The sequence below is a fragment of the Dermacentor andersoni genome, chromosome 1, assembly GCF_023375885.2.
Source record: "Dermacentor andersoni chromosome 1, qqDerAnde1_hic_scaffold, whole genome shotgun sequence".
Classification (NCBI taxonomy): Eukaryota; Metazoa; Arthropoda; class Arachnida; order Ixodida; family Ixodidae; genus Dermacentor; species Dermacentor andersoni.
The window spans coordinates 6,612,258-6,627,869 of record NC_092814.1 but is presented as its reverse complement, the minus strand read 5'-3'; the positions used below and the strand labels follow the sequence as shown (position 1 = coordinate 6,627,869).

Sequence of the window (15,612 nt, the reverse complement as noted above, 5' to 3'; positions counted from 1 at the left end):
CAGGACGTGTGTAAGCAACAGAAGGTGAAAAATCTCCAATTTCTCGACAACACAGTGATCTAGGCACGTTGATTTCTATTTTTCTAACACTTACAAATCAGGAACGTTGAAAAACAGCTTTATGTAGAAAAAATGTATTCACAAGAAGTTGTTCGCATATTTGGCGCATATTTCCTCCCGGAATTGCGTGAACAAGGACAATGAACAAGACAATCCTATCAATATGTCCTTGCGCGTTTGTCTTTTTTCCTCGTCGATAATTAAGCTTTCCAAGAACACGCTGTAGCGTCATCGTCTCATCGCAGTTTTATTTCACGTGGCTTCGCGATAACGCGCATGCCCCCACTCCTGTTTTGCGCCACGTTTTTCAGCATATAGCGAATATGTGATTGACCCGTCAGGATGAGAAAACACGGATAGCCCACCTTCCCTGCCCTCTACGCAACCACGCCACAGGAAAATACATGGTCTATGGAATCATGGCCCACTAAACTGTTAAACTATATCTGGGATGGGCCCACCTCACCCGGTGGGAAAGCAACCATGCAGACGCACCAAACCTCGGGTTGGCTTTTGTCGTCATCATCAGCCGGCTTTATGTCCACTGCAGGACGAAGGTCTCTCCCTGCGACCTCGAATTACCCCTGTCCTGCGCCAACTGATTCCAACTAGCGCCCGCGAATTTCCTAATTTCATCGCTCCACCTTTCATCGCTCCATCCTCGAGTGCGTTTCCCTTCTCTTGGTACCCATTCTGTAACCCTAATGGTCTAACAGTTATCTAACCGGCGCATTACATGACCTGTCCAGCTCCATTTTTTTCTCTTAATCTCGATTAGAATATCGGCTATACCCGTTTGCTCTCTGATCCAAACGTTTGCTCTCTGATCCAAACGGATCTCGTAAAGTTATGTCTAGAAATATTCGTTCCATCGCCCTTTCCGCGGTCGTTAACTTGTTCTCAAGCTTCTTTGTCAGTCTCCAAGTCTCTGCCCTATATGTTAGCACTGGTAAAATGCAATGATTGTACACCTTCCGTTTCAAGGTTAATGGTAAGCTTCTAGTCAGCAGCTGACAATGCCTGCCATATGCGATCCAAGTTATTTTTATTCTTCTATCAATTTCCCTCTCAAGGTCAGGGTTACCTGTGATTAATTGACCTAGGTAAACGTACTCCTTCACAGACTTTTGAGGCTGACTGGCGATCTTGAACTCTTGCTCCCTTGCCCGGCTATTCATGATTATCTTTGTCTTCCGCATATTATTCTTCAAGCCCACTCTCACACTCTCTGTGCTAAAGACCTGAATCATTTTTGTAATTAGTCTGCATTTATGGGATAGAACAATGTCATCGGCAAACCTAAGGTTGCTTAGATATTCACCGTCGACCCTTACACGTAAGCCTTGGAGAGACTGTGTCTCCCTGTCTGACCCCTTTCTTAATGGGTATTTTCATGCTTTTCTTGTGTAGAATTATGGTAACTGTAGAAACTTTGTAGATATTTTCCAAGGTATTTACGTAAGCGGTCTGTAATCCTTGATTACATAATGCCTTTATGACTACTGGTATCTCTACTGAATCAAATGCCTTTTCGTAATAAGTGAAAGCCATACAGAGAGGCTTATTTTACTCTGCGGATTTATCGATAACCTGATTAATGACATGGATGTGATACATTGTAGCGTATCCCTTCCTGAAGCCAGCGTGTTCTTTTGGTTGATAACGTCCAGTGTAGGCCTTATTCCATTGGAGATTATTTTGGTAAATATTTTATGTAATACTGAGAGTAAGCTAATGGGCCTATAATTTTTCAATTCTTTGATGTCTCTCTTTTTGTGGATTAGTATAATGTTTGCATTCTTCCAGTGTTCTGGAACCTTTGCAGTCCATAAACACTTCGTATAAAGAGCCACCAGTATTCCAAGCATTGGGTCTCCTCCATCTTTGATTGAATCGACTGTTATTCCATCTTCTCCTGCCGCTCTTCCTCGTTTCATGTCTTTCAAGGCGCTTCTGAGCTCATCGCTAGTTATAGGAGGAGTTTTTGTATGCCGTTCATTACGGTTTCTAATTGAGGTATCCTGACTCCTCCGGATACTGTACAGGTCAGTATAGAATTCTTCCGCTTCTTTTACTATATCTTTGAGATTGCTGATGATATTACCCTGCTTATCTTTCAGTGCATACATCTTGGTTGTTCCTATGCCAAGTTTCCTTCTCACTGATTTGAGGCTGCGTCCATTTTTTACGGCTTCTTCAATCTTTCTTACGTTATAGTTTCGAATATCACTTACTTTCGCCTGGTAGATGAGTTTTGACAGTTCCGCGAAATCTACCTTATCTCTTAAGTTGGACACTTTCATTCTTTGTCGTTTCCTTATTAAGTCCATATTTACTTGGAAGAGCTTGCCTACTGCTTGCCTTAGTGCCTTGCCTTAAACTTGAATTGCTGCCTCTGAAGCCCCCCAGCCTAGTTACGGTTTCATTCATTATATGACATCTTCTATGACATCTTCATCTCTCTGTTGTAAGGCTGCATATTTTTCTAATAATAATAATACTGTTTGTTTCCCATCAAGAAAGATGGTGGAGGCTGCAGGTAAAAGCTGCTCGAACAAACGGCAGCTTGACAGGGGCCCGAAGTCACCTCTACAAGGCGGCTGTAAAAAACGTTACAGGAAGGAACGCCGAAAACGTGTATAGGCACCGAAATGGACACAAGGAATGAACGCAAAAATCATCCAATGAGGAAGACTGGATGCCTTATACATAGTGTTGCCGTATTTCAGCATTAGTTATTTTTAAAATGTCAGTGGTACTTTTGTTGTAATTATTCAGGAGAGTGGGTAGCGTGAAGGAAAGTTTTTCTCTGGAATACTGAGCCCGAGGGGTTATAACATTCCATTTTTCTTTGTGGCGGGTACTGTGTACGGAAATGTTCTCTTTTAGTGATGATAAGTCCTGTAGAAGTATTCTATTTCCAAGTACTTCGCGTTTGCAGGCTACTGTTAGCTTATAGATATGAAGATTTTTTACTGGTATAATGTTTGTTCTTTGAAAAAATAAACTCTGTGTATGGCTGTTATATGGTAAGCCATAAAGCAGTCTGACAAATTTTTTCTGGTGGACAAAAAGTTTTTGTAAATTACTTTGGATAATTAAGCCCCAAAGAAAAGAAAACATTAATTTAGCTGACAGTGAAAAAGCGAATTATAAAGAAGTTTGACTTTGAATGGCAGATATGTTCTTAGGCGATATAAGACGCCAACTACACGAGTTAGCTTTATCAAAACAGTGTCAGTGTGGCTATCCTAAAGCACATTATTGGAAAAAGTTAGGCCATGGATTTTAATGTGATCAATTATTTCCAGTGGTTCGCCCCCATACGTTAAGTTTACTGGAGCGTTGAACTGCTTCGATTTCGGCCTAAATATAACAGCTTTTGTTTTATAAACATTTATTTTCAGCTGGTTTGCTACTGACCATTTTTTCAGGTTTATAAGGAGAGAGTTTGCTGCACTTACCAGTTGATTACAATCTGGTGCTGTTATAAAAATACTGGCGTCATCCGCATATAGAATTTATTTTGGTTTTGTACAGATATTTGTAAAATAGTTGCTATAAATATTTAAGACCAGTGGACCCAAAATAGTACCTGGCGGAACACCTCTAATAGCAGATTTTAATTCAGATTGACATGATTCAATTTTTACAAACTGTTGCCGGTGACTAAGGTAGGACTGAATTAGCTGCAGGAAATATACGCGGATTCCATATATTTCAAGTTTTTCAAGTAGTGTATAAATGGCTTTAGAGAAATCCACATATACACCCAGTACTAACATTTGTTTTTCAAAATGTGATAAAATAAATTCCTTCTCTTCAAGTAACGCCAGTTCCGTAGATTTGTTTTTGCTGAATCCAAACTGTGCAGGTGAGAGTAAATTGTGTTTCTCAAGGAAGCTGGACATTCGAATATAGATAAGTTTTTCTAATCCCTTGGAGAATATGGGTAGTACAGAAATTGGTCCATAATAACCCATGTCATTTGCATCGCCCTTTTTGAACAGTACAGTCACTTTTGCAATTTGCCTTCTTTTCAGAAATGAGGTGCTCGATACGCAGTTCTTAAAAATGTAAGTTAAATAGGGACACAGAATGTCAAGAACATTTACTTGGACCAATTTGTATAATTACTTTGTTTATCACAAAACAACGAACACAAGAAAGACGACAGGCGTCCTGTAGTCTTTCTTGTGTCCGTTTTTGTGCGCTAAACAAAGTAATTATGTATTCGCACCAACTATCTCGCACACACTTTGTGCTGAATTCGCATTAGTTCAGCGTCACAGCTTGAGCTATCTTTAAGAGAGGAAAAACTGACATTACCGCAGATCCGATTACTGGACTAAGAAAAGTGCAACATTGGTTCTGAGCAGGCATAAAGTCGATGAACTCATTAGGCACTCCACAATCAGAATACTGAAAGATGTGATCATTAAAAAAATTGGCAAGTGCGTTGCCCCTTACTTCCCTGCCATCCACTGACAATTTCCAGATACCTAGTGTCGATTTTCTAGGCATCATAAAGGTATTTAGTTTTTTCCACAGTTGATCACTTATGTATAAACAACTCTCGAATACAGAGTAAAGGTAACGAGATCTGCTCATTTTAATCTCTTTGCTTAGCTTATTTGATATATTTTATATTTTTTAATGAAAATTCAGATCTTTTGTTTTAAGAAAACTCTGGTAAAGCGATTTGTTATAGTTAATTTTGCTGTGCAGTTCGGGTGTAATCCAGGGCTTACGAATATTTTTACCCAGGGTAAACGTATTTAGCGGAAAATGTTTCTTACAAATCTCTGTTATTTTATTTATAAACTTGTATGCGTCATCAGTATTTTCTATTTCCAGATGCCACATTTCAGACTATTTGAGACTGCAGTAATTCGTTTCTAAAACTGTCTAGACCAGCCTTCGTAATGGGTTAACAAATAACGTGCTGTCGGATTTTACGGGCTACCATATTTTGTTTCTGTATCATGAGAATTTTCGGGAGGTGATCACGAGGATCGGATGATACAACTGCCGTCGTGCTGTTCGTTTCGTCAATGTTTCTTATGAAAAAGTCAAGTAATGTTTCACAGTCTTTTGTTACTCTTGCGGGTAATGTAACTCTATTCTCACATCCATTTGAGGTAATGAGCGTTTTCATTGCTTTTTGCAGATAAGTATTTGCCAGCATATCAATATTAAATCCCCTCCCGAGATCACATAGTAACCATTGTTAGAAATGAAATCCAGGAATTGCTCATAAAAGTGAAAGAAGTTTGGTGCATTTCCATCAGGAGGCCGATAGCAAACAGGAAATACGTGTTTGTTTTTCAAAGTCAGAGTATTTCAGTCACTGCAAACAACACAAAACGAATCAAGCAGTTCAAAATTGACACCCGGTTTATCAGCAACATAACACTACCACCCCGACGCGTGGATCGATTTAACGAAAACGACAGATAAGAGGATAAGGTATCGTTATTTTGGCCGTATTTACACCAAGTGTCCGTCAACATGACGACATCAAACAAAAACAAAAAGCTAGAGATAAAACGGTGGACTTCGGTTTCCTTGTTACATTGTGAACGGGTGTTTAAGTGAAGACATTTGATGGAAGTTTTGTTATAACTTGCTGCAATTGTGCTTACCTCATCAGGAAGAAGGCAACTGCGATTAGCTATGGCAAACATCAAAAATAACTCTCAGACACATGACATAGACGTGATAGGGATAATTATGTAGGAGGGTCACGTGCCCCGAGCACTACAATCAATGAATGACCATTTGCTTTCTGCGTCAAAATTTTACCATTCTGTGCCAGACGCAGTGGTGCGCATTTTGCTTCGCCCAGTCTCTTGTATGTTGTATAAAGTGACGGCTATGGTTTGTCAAGTTTTCTAGAAAAAGTGCTACACTTGCTCTCCTTCAGTTTATACCTCTTTAAAAACCACAGGTGGCTCACTGCTTGCCTGCTGTATCTGACAATAACTCCAGGAATCTTATCAAGTTTAGACGGTATTCTGTAAATAGCATCAATGTTTGTATCTTCAAGCCTGGACACACCCATCACGTCGGCCACAGAATTCACTTTGCTTAACAGATCTTCATAGGTGGATACCTGAATTCCGTGAAATCTAAGGTTTAGCCTTCTGCCTCGCCACTCAAGATCGTTAATTTCACTTCGTAATTTCTCATCTTCTCCTGTTCTCTACGCTTTTATTTGAAGGGCCTCTGCTGTCTTGCGCATTTCTTTTGTGTCCTTTTCTTGAGTGGCGAGTCGCTCCAGAACTTCATCTTTTTCTGACATCGGCTGCACTGATCTTTCTATGTATGGTACATTCTCTTTAATGGCCTAACTCCATCAAGTTTTTCGTTTATGATAACTAGGATTGACCTTACGTCGGCTGCCTCCTCAATAGCCACCTTTCCTTTAAGGTTCTCTCCTTTACGCTTCATAGTTTTGCACGTTGCGCAAACCCATTTGTTTTGCTAACTTTATGTATTGTTTTTCTGCTAGCGCAGCACACGTTGCAAAATGGTATCGGTAGTTACAGTCATCACATAATACAAAACTTTTCCCTGACGCGAGCGTATCCTTACAGGAAAAGCAGACATATGTGGTCATTGTACACTTTGGTTGCAAGAACAAATTACTTAAAGCACACACACAGCAGGAATACACTTTGGTTGCAAGAACGAAGTACTTAGAGAGCACGCACAGCAGCAATATCAGGGTGGCAGCAGCGGCAGCAAACACATGTTAAAAAACCAAGCGCGAGAGCAAACACCAACCTGCAAAAAGCAGTGTCGCAGTTTAGCGTGGTTTCTTCCTGCTGCCGCCATGTGTGGGATCGTCCGCTCTGTTCACCTTTTATCTTGCCAGTGTTCGGCCTGAAGCGCCACGGCTGATTTGGAGCAGCTGAACCATTTGGTGGGGTGTGTCGATTCTTCGCGGATGGATCCCAGGTACCGCTCAGACTATTTCACTGAAGGCAGCCATGCGGCAGAGCAGATAAAGGCCCAAAAAGAAAGGACGCAGTTTAGCATGGTTCCTTCCGGCCGCCGCTGCCGCCAAATGTGGGATGGTCCGCGTTGTCCGCCTTTATCTTGCCGGTCTTCGGCATGAAGCGGCACGGGTGGTTTGGAGCAGCTCAATAATTTGACGCACTGTGTTGATTTTGCGCAGATTGGTCCCAGGTACCGCTCAGACTATTTCGCTGAAGGCGGCCATGCGGCAGAGCAGATAAAGGCCCAAAAAGAAAGGACGCAGTTTAGCATGGTTCCTTCCGGCCGCCGCTACCGCCAAGTGTGGGATGGTCTGCGTTGTCCACCTTTATCTTGCCGGTCTTCGGCATGAAGCGGCACGGGTGGTTTGGAGCAGCTCAATAATTTGACGCACTGTGTTGATTTTGCGCAGATTGGTCCCAGGTACCGCTCAGACTATTTCACTCAAGGCAGCCATGCGGCAGAGCAGATAAAGGCCCAAAAAGAAAGGACGCAGTTTAGCATGGTTCCTTCCGGCCGCCGCTACCGCCAAGTGTGGGATGGTCTGCGTTGTCCACCTTTATCTTGCCGGTCTTCGGCATGAAGCGGCACGGGTGGTTTGGAGCAGCTCAATAATTTGACGCACTGTGTTGATTTTGCGCAGATTGGTCCCAGGTACCGCTCAGACTATTTCACTCAAGGCAGCCATGCGGCAGAGCAGATAAAGGCCCAAAAAGAAAGGACGCAGTTTAGCATGGTTCCTTCCGGCCGCCGCTACCGCCAAGTGTGGGATGGTCTGCGTTGTCCACCTTTATCTTGCCGGTCTTCGGCATGAAGCGGCACGGGTGGTTTGGAGCAGCTCAATAATTTGACGCACTGTGTTGATTTTGCGCAGATTGGTCCCAGGTACCGCTCAGACTATTTCGCTGAAGGCGGCCATGCGGCAGAGCAGATAAAGGCCCAAAAAGAAAGGACGCAGTTTAGCATGGTTCCTTCCGGCCGCCGCTACCGCCAAGTGTGGGATGGTCCGCGTTGTCCACCTTTATCTTGCCGGTCTTCGGCATGAAGCGGCACGGGTGGTTTGGAGCAGCTCAATAATTTGACGCACTGTGTTGATTTTGCGCAGATTGGTCCCAGGTACCGCTCAGACTATTTCGCTGAAGGCGGCCATGCGGCAGAGCAGATAAAGGCCCAAAAAGAAAGGACGCAGTTTAGCATGGTTCCTTCCGGCCGCCGCTGCCGCCAATGTGGGATGGTCCGCGTTGTCCACTTTTATCTTGCCGGTCTTCGGCATGAAGCGGCACGGGTGGTTTGGAGCAGCTCAATAATTTGACGCACTGTGTTGATTTTGCGCAGATTGGTCCCAGGTACCGCTCAGACTATTTCGCTGAAGGCGGCCATGCGGCAGAGCAGATAAAGGCCCAAAAAGAAAGAACGCAGTTTAGCATGGTTCCTTCCGGCCGCCGCTGCCGCCAATGTGGGATGGTCCGCGTTGTCCACTTTTATCTTGCCGGTCTTCGGCATGAAGCGGCACGGGTGGTTTGGAGCAGCTCAATAATTTGACGCACTGTGTTGATTTTGCGCAGATTGGTCCCAGGTACCGCTCAGACTATTTCACTGAAGGCAGCCATGCGGCAGAGCAGATAAAGGCCCAAAAAGAAGGGACGCAGTTTAGCATAGTTCCTTCCGGCCGCCGCTGCCGCCAATGTGGGATGGTCCGCGTTGTCCACTTTTATCTTGCCGGTCTTCGGCATGAAGCGGCATGGGTGGTTTGGAGCAGCTCAATAATTTGACGCACTGTGTTGATTTTGCGCAGATTGGTCCCAGGTACCGCTCAGACTGTTACATTGAAGGCAGCGATGCATCAGATAAGACGAAGCTTCAGAAAGCCGAGTCGTAATTAGGCGTGGTTCCTTCCTGTTGCCGCTGCCGCCATGTGTGGGATGGTCCTCGCTGTCCACCTTTTATCTTGCCAGTCGTCTGCCTGAAGCGCCACGGGTAGTTTGGGGCACCTCAGTAATTTGGTGCGGTGTGTTGATTCTGCGCAGATGTGTCACAGCTTCCTCTCAGACTGCTTCAGTGAAGGCAGCGACGCGGCAGAGTAGACGAAGCTGCAAAAAGAAAGTCGCAATTTAGCGTAGTGGATTCTTACTGCCGCAGAAGCCACGTGTGGGATGCTCCGCGGTGTCCACCTTTTATCTTGCCGGTCGTCTGCTTGAAACGCCATGGGTAGTTTTGAGCAGCTCAATGATGTGGCCCACTGTGTTGATTCTGCACAGATGGGTCCCAGGTACCGCTCAGACTGTTTCTGTGAAGGCAGCCATGCGGCAGAGTAGATGAAGGCCCAAAAAGCAGAGTCGCAGTTTAGCGTGGTTCCTTCCTTCTGCCGCTGCCGCCATGTGTGGGATGGTCCTCACTGTCCACCTTTTATCTTTCCAATCGTCGGCCGGAAGCGCCACGGGTGGTTTGGGGTAGCTGAATTATTTCGTGCGGTGTGTTGATTCTGCGCCGATGGGTCCCAGCTACCGTTTAGACTGTTTCAGTGAAGGCAGCGATGCGGCTGAGTAGACGAAGCTGCAAAAAGCAGAGTCGCAGTTTAGCGTGGTTCCTTCCTGCTGCCGCTGCCGCCATGTGTGGGATGGTCCACGCTGTCCACCTTTTATCTTGCCAGTCGTCGGTCTGAAGGGCAACGGGTGGTTTGAGGAAGCTCAATGATTTCGCGCGGTGTGTTGATTCTGCGCAGATGGGTAACAGGTACCGCTCAGAGTGTTTCAGTGAAGGCTGCGATGCGGCAGAGCAGACGAAGCTGCAGAAAGGACAGTCGCAGTTTAGCGTGGTTCCTTCCTCCTGCCGCTGCCACAATGTGTGGGATGGTCCGCCCTGTCGACCTTTTATCTTTCCGGTCGTCTGCTTGAAGCGCCACGGGTGCTTTTCAGCAGCTCAATGATTTGGTGCGGTGTGTTGATTCTGCGCAGATGGGTCCCAGCTACCTATCTGACTGTTGCAGTGAAGGCAGCGATGCGGCAGAGTAGACGAAGCTGCAAAAAGAAAGTCGCCGTTTAGCGTGGTTGCTTCCTACTGCCGCAGAAGCCACGTACGGGATGCTCCGCGCTGTCCAGCTTTTATCATGCCGGTCGTCTGCTTGAAGTGCCACGGGTAGTATTGAGCAGCTCAATGTTTTGGCGCACTGTGTTGATTCTGCGCAGATGGGTCCCAGGTACCGCTCATATTGTTTCAGTGAAGGCATCGATGCTGCAGAGTTGACGAAGCTGCAAAAAGGAGAGTCACAGTTTAGCACGGTTCCTTCCTGCTGCCGCTGCCGCCATGTGTGGGATGGCCCGCGGTGTCCACCTTTTATCTTGCCAGTCGTCGGCCTGAAACGCCGCTGGTGAATTTGGCACAGCTCAATGATTTGGTGCGATGTGGTTATTCTGCGCAGATAGGTCCCAGGTACCACTCAGACTGTTTCAGTGAAGGCAGCCATGCGGCAGAGTAGATGAAGGCCCAAAAAGCAGAGTCGCAGTTTAGCGTGGTTCCTTCCTTCTGCCGCTGCCACCATGTGTGGGATGGTCCTCACTGTCCACCTTTTATATTGCCGGTCGTATGCCTGAAGCGCCACGGGTGGTTTGAAGCAGCTCAACGATTTCACGCGCTCTGTTGATTCTGCGAATCTGGTTCCCAGGTACCGCTCACAATGTTTCAGTGAAGGCAGCGATGCGGCAGAGTTGACGAAGCTGAAAAAACAGAGTCGCACTTTAGCTTGGTTCCTTCATGCCCCTTCTGCCCCCGAGTTGGCGAGTGTTGGCGCTGTCCAGCTTTCATCTCGCCAGTCGTCGGCCTGAAGCGCCACGGGTGGTTTGGGGCAGCTCAATGATTTGCTGTGATGTGTTGATTCTGCGCAGATGGGTCCCAGCTACCGCTCAGACTCTTTCAGTGAAGGCAGCGATGCGGCAGAGTAGACGAAGCTGCAAAAGGAAGAGTCGAAGTTTAGCGTGGTTCCTTCCTGCTGCCGCGGCCGCCAAGTGTGGGATGGTCCGCGGTGTCCACCTTTTATCTTGCCAGTCGTCGGCCTGAAGCGCCGCTGGTGATTTGGCGCAGCTGAATGATTTGGCGCACTTTGTTGATTCTGCGCAGATGGGTCCCAGGTACCAATCAGACTGTTTCATTGAAGGCAGCGTTGAGCAGAGCAGAGGAAGCTGCAAGAAGCAGAGCCGCAAGTTGGCGTGGTTCCTATCTGCTGCCGCTGCCACCATGAGTGGGATGGTCCGCACTGTCCACCTTTTATCTTGCCGGTCGTCTGCTTGAAGCGCCAGGGGTGGTTTTGAACAGCTCAATGATTTGGCGCACTGTGTTGATTATGCGCAGATGGGTCCCGGGTACCGCTCAGACTGTTTCAGTGAAGGCAGCGATGCGGCAGAGCAGACGAAGGTGCACAAAGCAGAGTCGCAGTTTATTTTGGTTCCTTCCTGCTGTCGCCTCCGCCATGAGTGGGACGGCCCGCTCTGTCCTTTTATCTTTCCCGTCGTCGGCCTGAAGCGTCACGGGTGGTTTGGAGCAGCTCAATGTTTTAGCGCACTGTGTTGATTCTGCGCAGAGTGATCCCAGGTACCGGTCAGACTGTTTCAGTGAAGGCAGAGTCGGCAGAGTAGACGAAGCTTGAAAAAACAGTGTCGCGGTTTGGCGTGGGTCCTTCCTGCTGCCTCTGCCGCCATGTATGTGGTGGTCTGCGCTGTGCACCTTTTATTCTCCGGTCGTCGGCCTGAAGCGCCATGGGTGGTTTGGATCAAGTCAATGATTTTGTGCGGTGTCATCATTCTGCGCAAATAGGTCCCAGGTACCGCTAAGACTGTTTCAGTGAAGGCAGCGATGCGGCTGAACAGACGAAGCTGCAAAAAGCAGCGTCGCAGTTTAACGTCGTTCCTTCCTGCCGCCGCTGCCGCCATGTGTGGGATGGTCCGCGCTGTCGACCTTTTATCTTGCCGGTTGTCGGCCTGAAGCGCCACTTGTGGTTTGGAGCAGCTCAATGTTTTAGCGCACTGTGTTGATTCTGCGCAGAGTGGTCACAGGTACTGTTCAGAGTGTTTCAGTGAAGGCAGCGATGCGGCAGAGTAGACGAAGCTTCAAAAAGCAGCGTTGCAGTTCAGCGTAGTTTCTTCCTGCCGCCGCTGCCGCCAAGTGTTTGCATGTACAAGCCTGAATTTGTCCGCTTTTACCCTTACTGCATCTAGCTTAGCCCTGTTTCTTCTTGAACAATTTTACTCTTTCTCTCTTCTAATTGAGGTGAATGCTAGCCCTCACTAACCTATGATCAGTGCACTTTGCCCTACCTAACACCTCTACATGCTGCACTATGCTGGGATCAGCAGAAAGTATGAAATCAATTTCATTTCTTGCTTCACCATTAGGGTTTTTCCAGGTCTCCTTCCTGTTGCTACGCTTCCTGAAAAAGGTGTTCATTATTCGAAGCTTATTCCTTTCTGCGAATTCTACCAGCACCTCTCCTTTAGTGTTCCTAGCCCTCTATTGCATGGCGTCCCATATTTGGTACATACCGGTTACCATTTTTTTTTCGCGTGTATGAGATGCCCAGTCGAGAATGTGATACCGTCAGAGTAATTCTCATAGTTATGCGCACGTGTTATGGGCAAGTGCTGCGAATCTCTTGGGGGCTACGCAATACAGAGGTGAAGTAGATTTTGGGAAGCGACATGAAACTCGGAGGGTGCAAGCACGAGAAATTGGTATTTTTTTTGTCTGAAAATTTTCACCGCAGTAACATAGAAAAATTATTTTGGCATATTTTGTTGTCTTACCAATTCAAGCCACTTATTAGTTTTCTCAATTTCGTCTGCAACTACAGAGAACCCGAAATCGGTGTGTGCCATATTTGGCACAGTATGAGCTTGAAAGACAAAATATGGTAACTTGCTGCCATCTGTTTAATAGCGCGAAGCTGCAGCTCACTCTATTACAAGATGGAATTTTCTCATTCGGTACGGTGAGGGCGAATCGACTACCAAACTGTCGCCTGAAAAGCGAAAAGGAACTGCAATCTAAAGGACGTGGTGCTTCAGAGGAACTCACAAGCGCGATAGATGAGGTGGAGTTATCGTGTGTGCGGTGGTACGATAACTGCGCCGTGACATTTCGGTCGAGCTTTGTTGGGAGAGATCGAGTCGAAAAGACTAAGCGCTGGCTTAGTTCCGCCAGAGTTTCGCGAAATTGATTGCCCCAGCGCAGTAAAGGTCCACAACGGGCACATGGGCGGGGTCGACCTGCTGGACTCACTGCTTGGACTTTACCGCATACATATCAGGTCGAAGAAATGGCACTCTCGAATTTTTACGCATATGCTAGTCTTATCGGTAGTAGCAGCATGACTATTGCACAAGAGGGTGCAGGTGCAACTTGGGAAGAAACCAGTACTACCGCTGGCTCAATTCAAAGCATAAATTGCAGAATGCCTTACCTCGCATAAGATGTGCCTACCCAACAAGCGACCAGGAAGGCCTTCTACTCAAGACATCGAATTCCAGGTTCAAGTAAAAAAGCACAGGGACCAGCGGCCGCAATACCACCCGAAAACGTCCGATCTGACCAAGTCGGCCACTGGCCAGAATTTGATGAGAAGAAACAAAGATGTAAGCGGCGATCTTGCACAAACAAGTCGTCGGTAAGATAGAGGAAGTGCAATATTCATCTTTGCCTGAACGCAGCAAACAACGGTTTCATTTCATTCCTCACATCGGGCTGGAAAGACCGCCGTCCGTGAAGCTTCGTTTTCCGCCCATGGCAGCAGGACTGCTCGGCCATCTTCATGGTGTGCCATATTTGGCACAAAGCTGTATCTTTATTAATACAGTCGTTATAGCTCTGAAACTTTTTGTATATGTGTTTGATCATTCGATCAATAATAAAAGCTGAAAAAATAATTTTTATAATGAGTTTTTCATAACTCATGTAATAGAGCGCTAGAATCAACGCCGTAGCTCCTAATTGCTTCTTCACCAGCCTGCTTTTTCCCCACATTTGCATTGATGTCGCCCATTACTACTTTATACTGAGTTTGCACTTTTCTCATCTCTAATTCAACATTTTCATTAAACTAATCTACTTCATCATCACCATGACTGGATGATGGAGCGTGGGCTTGTACTACCTTTAATATACACCTCTTATTAAGTTTGACTACGACAACGGCTACCCTCTCAATAATGGTGTAGAATTCTCAATGTTGCCCGCTATGTCCTTATAGATTAGGAATCCTGCCCTGTATTGATTCTTATCTGGGAGACCTCTATAGCAGTGGACATGTCCGGTATTGAGCAATGTATTAGCCTCTACAGTTTTTTCTAATCTAACTAAGGCCGATGATATCCCAGACAATGTCTGATAGTTCCTCAAATAGTCCGGCGAAGCTAGCCTTACTCAACAGAGTTCGGCAATTAAAGGTTGACAGGGTCAGTTTCCATTGGCGCCCTGCCCGGACCCAGAGACACTTAGCACCCTTTGCTGCGTTAGATGTCTGACCGCCTCCTTGGTCAGGTGCTCCGAAGCAGCTGGGGTCTGAGGGCCATTGGGGTAATTGCAGGAATCACTCGGGAGATAGTGGCTGAATGCTGCACCAGGGAGGCCAATTGATGCTCTGGTGGAGGAGTGTCTTTGTTAAAGCTGAGTGGGCCTTCTTAATTTGGTTGTACCCGAATTAGTATAGCCTCACTCGCACTCGGCATTTTTTGTAGCTGTCAGGCGGCACTCCAAGCCTGAATATGTAGTGCACTGGAGGAAGAGAATTTCAAGCTTACCATTGTCAAATAAAAAAAAGAACTTATAGAAGGATTCGACTATCCGACTGTGGCAACCGAGCATTCGACATAGCTCAATCAGATAATCCCGTAGGCGGCGAGGTTACCTTATCGCCGACAAGTACAGCCCAGAGGGTCCTATGTGCCTAAAAACTTTTTTCATTTGTGCACGATAAATGAGTTTTCTTGATCGGGATGGGTAACTAAAAATATAACGGTTTCTAAACAGCTCTGGCCTTGTAGTTCCGGAACATCGCGTGTGCAGGCTGCCGTGAACTCGTCTAGGCAAACCATACAGGCGTGCCGATGACCTTTCGCTGTTGCGAATGCATGCTCGTGATCTACAGGAGTACAAACGAAACCCGCGAAAACGAATATAAGTGCATATGTGGAAGAAATAAATGGACGCAAACTACGACCTTGTCTTTCTTTACTTGATGAAATCTGTTTTTCAACTTCGCAAATGTTATCGTTATACGTTATGTGTTCTTATTGTTTGCGTGATATTGGAAACCTTCTCATCACTTTTTTCTCTTCCTTTAGCGCTACTATCTTTCTTTTGGGGGGCTCTCACTAGAAAGTCAGCGCGAGGCATGTGTTGTAGTGTCTGTTTAAGTCAATTTAGTATATCTGAAATGCCTGAAAACATCCTTAAATTATCCGCGGCACCCGGGTTTCGCGGATCGCGGCTGGTGGCGCGGCGTAGTATTTCTCAATGGTTCCGACATCGTCGTTTCGGAATCTCTCTTATGCAAGCGGCCATGAA

The 15,612-nt window shown here is 46.2% G+C and overlaps 1 protein-coding gene across 1 annotated transcript in view; it reads left to right on the top strand.

The window, feature by feature from the left end:
- Window positions 1-15,612, top strand: part of LOC129380402 (synaptic vesicular amine transporter-like) — a 1,298,997-nt gene that overhangs the window by 405,203 nt on the left and 878,182 nt on the right. The window lies entirely within an intron of this gene.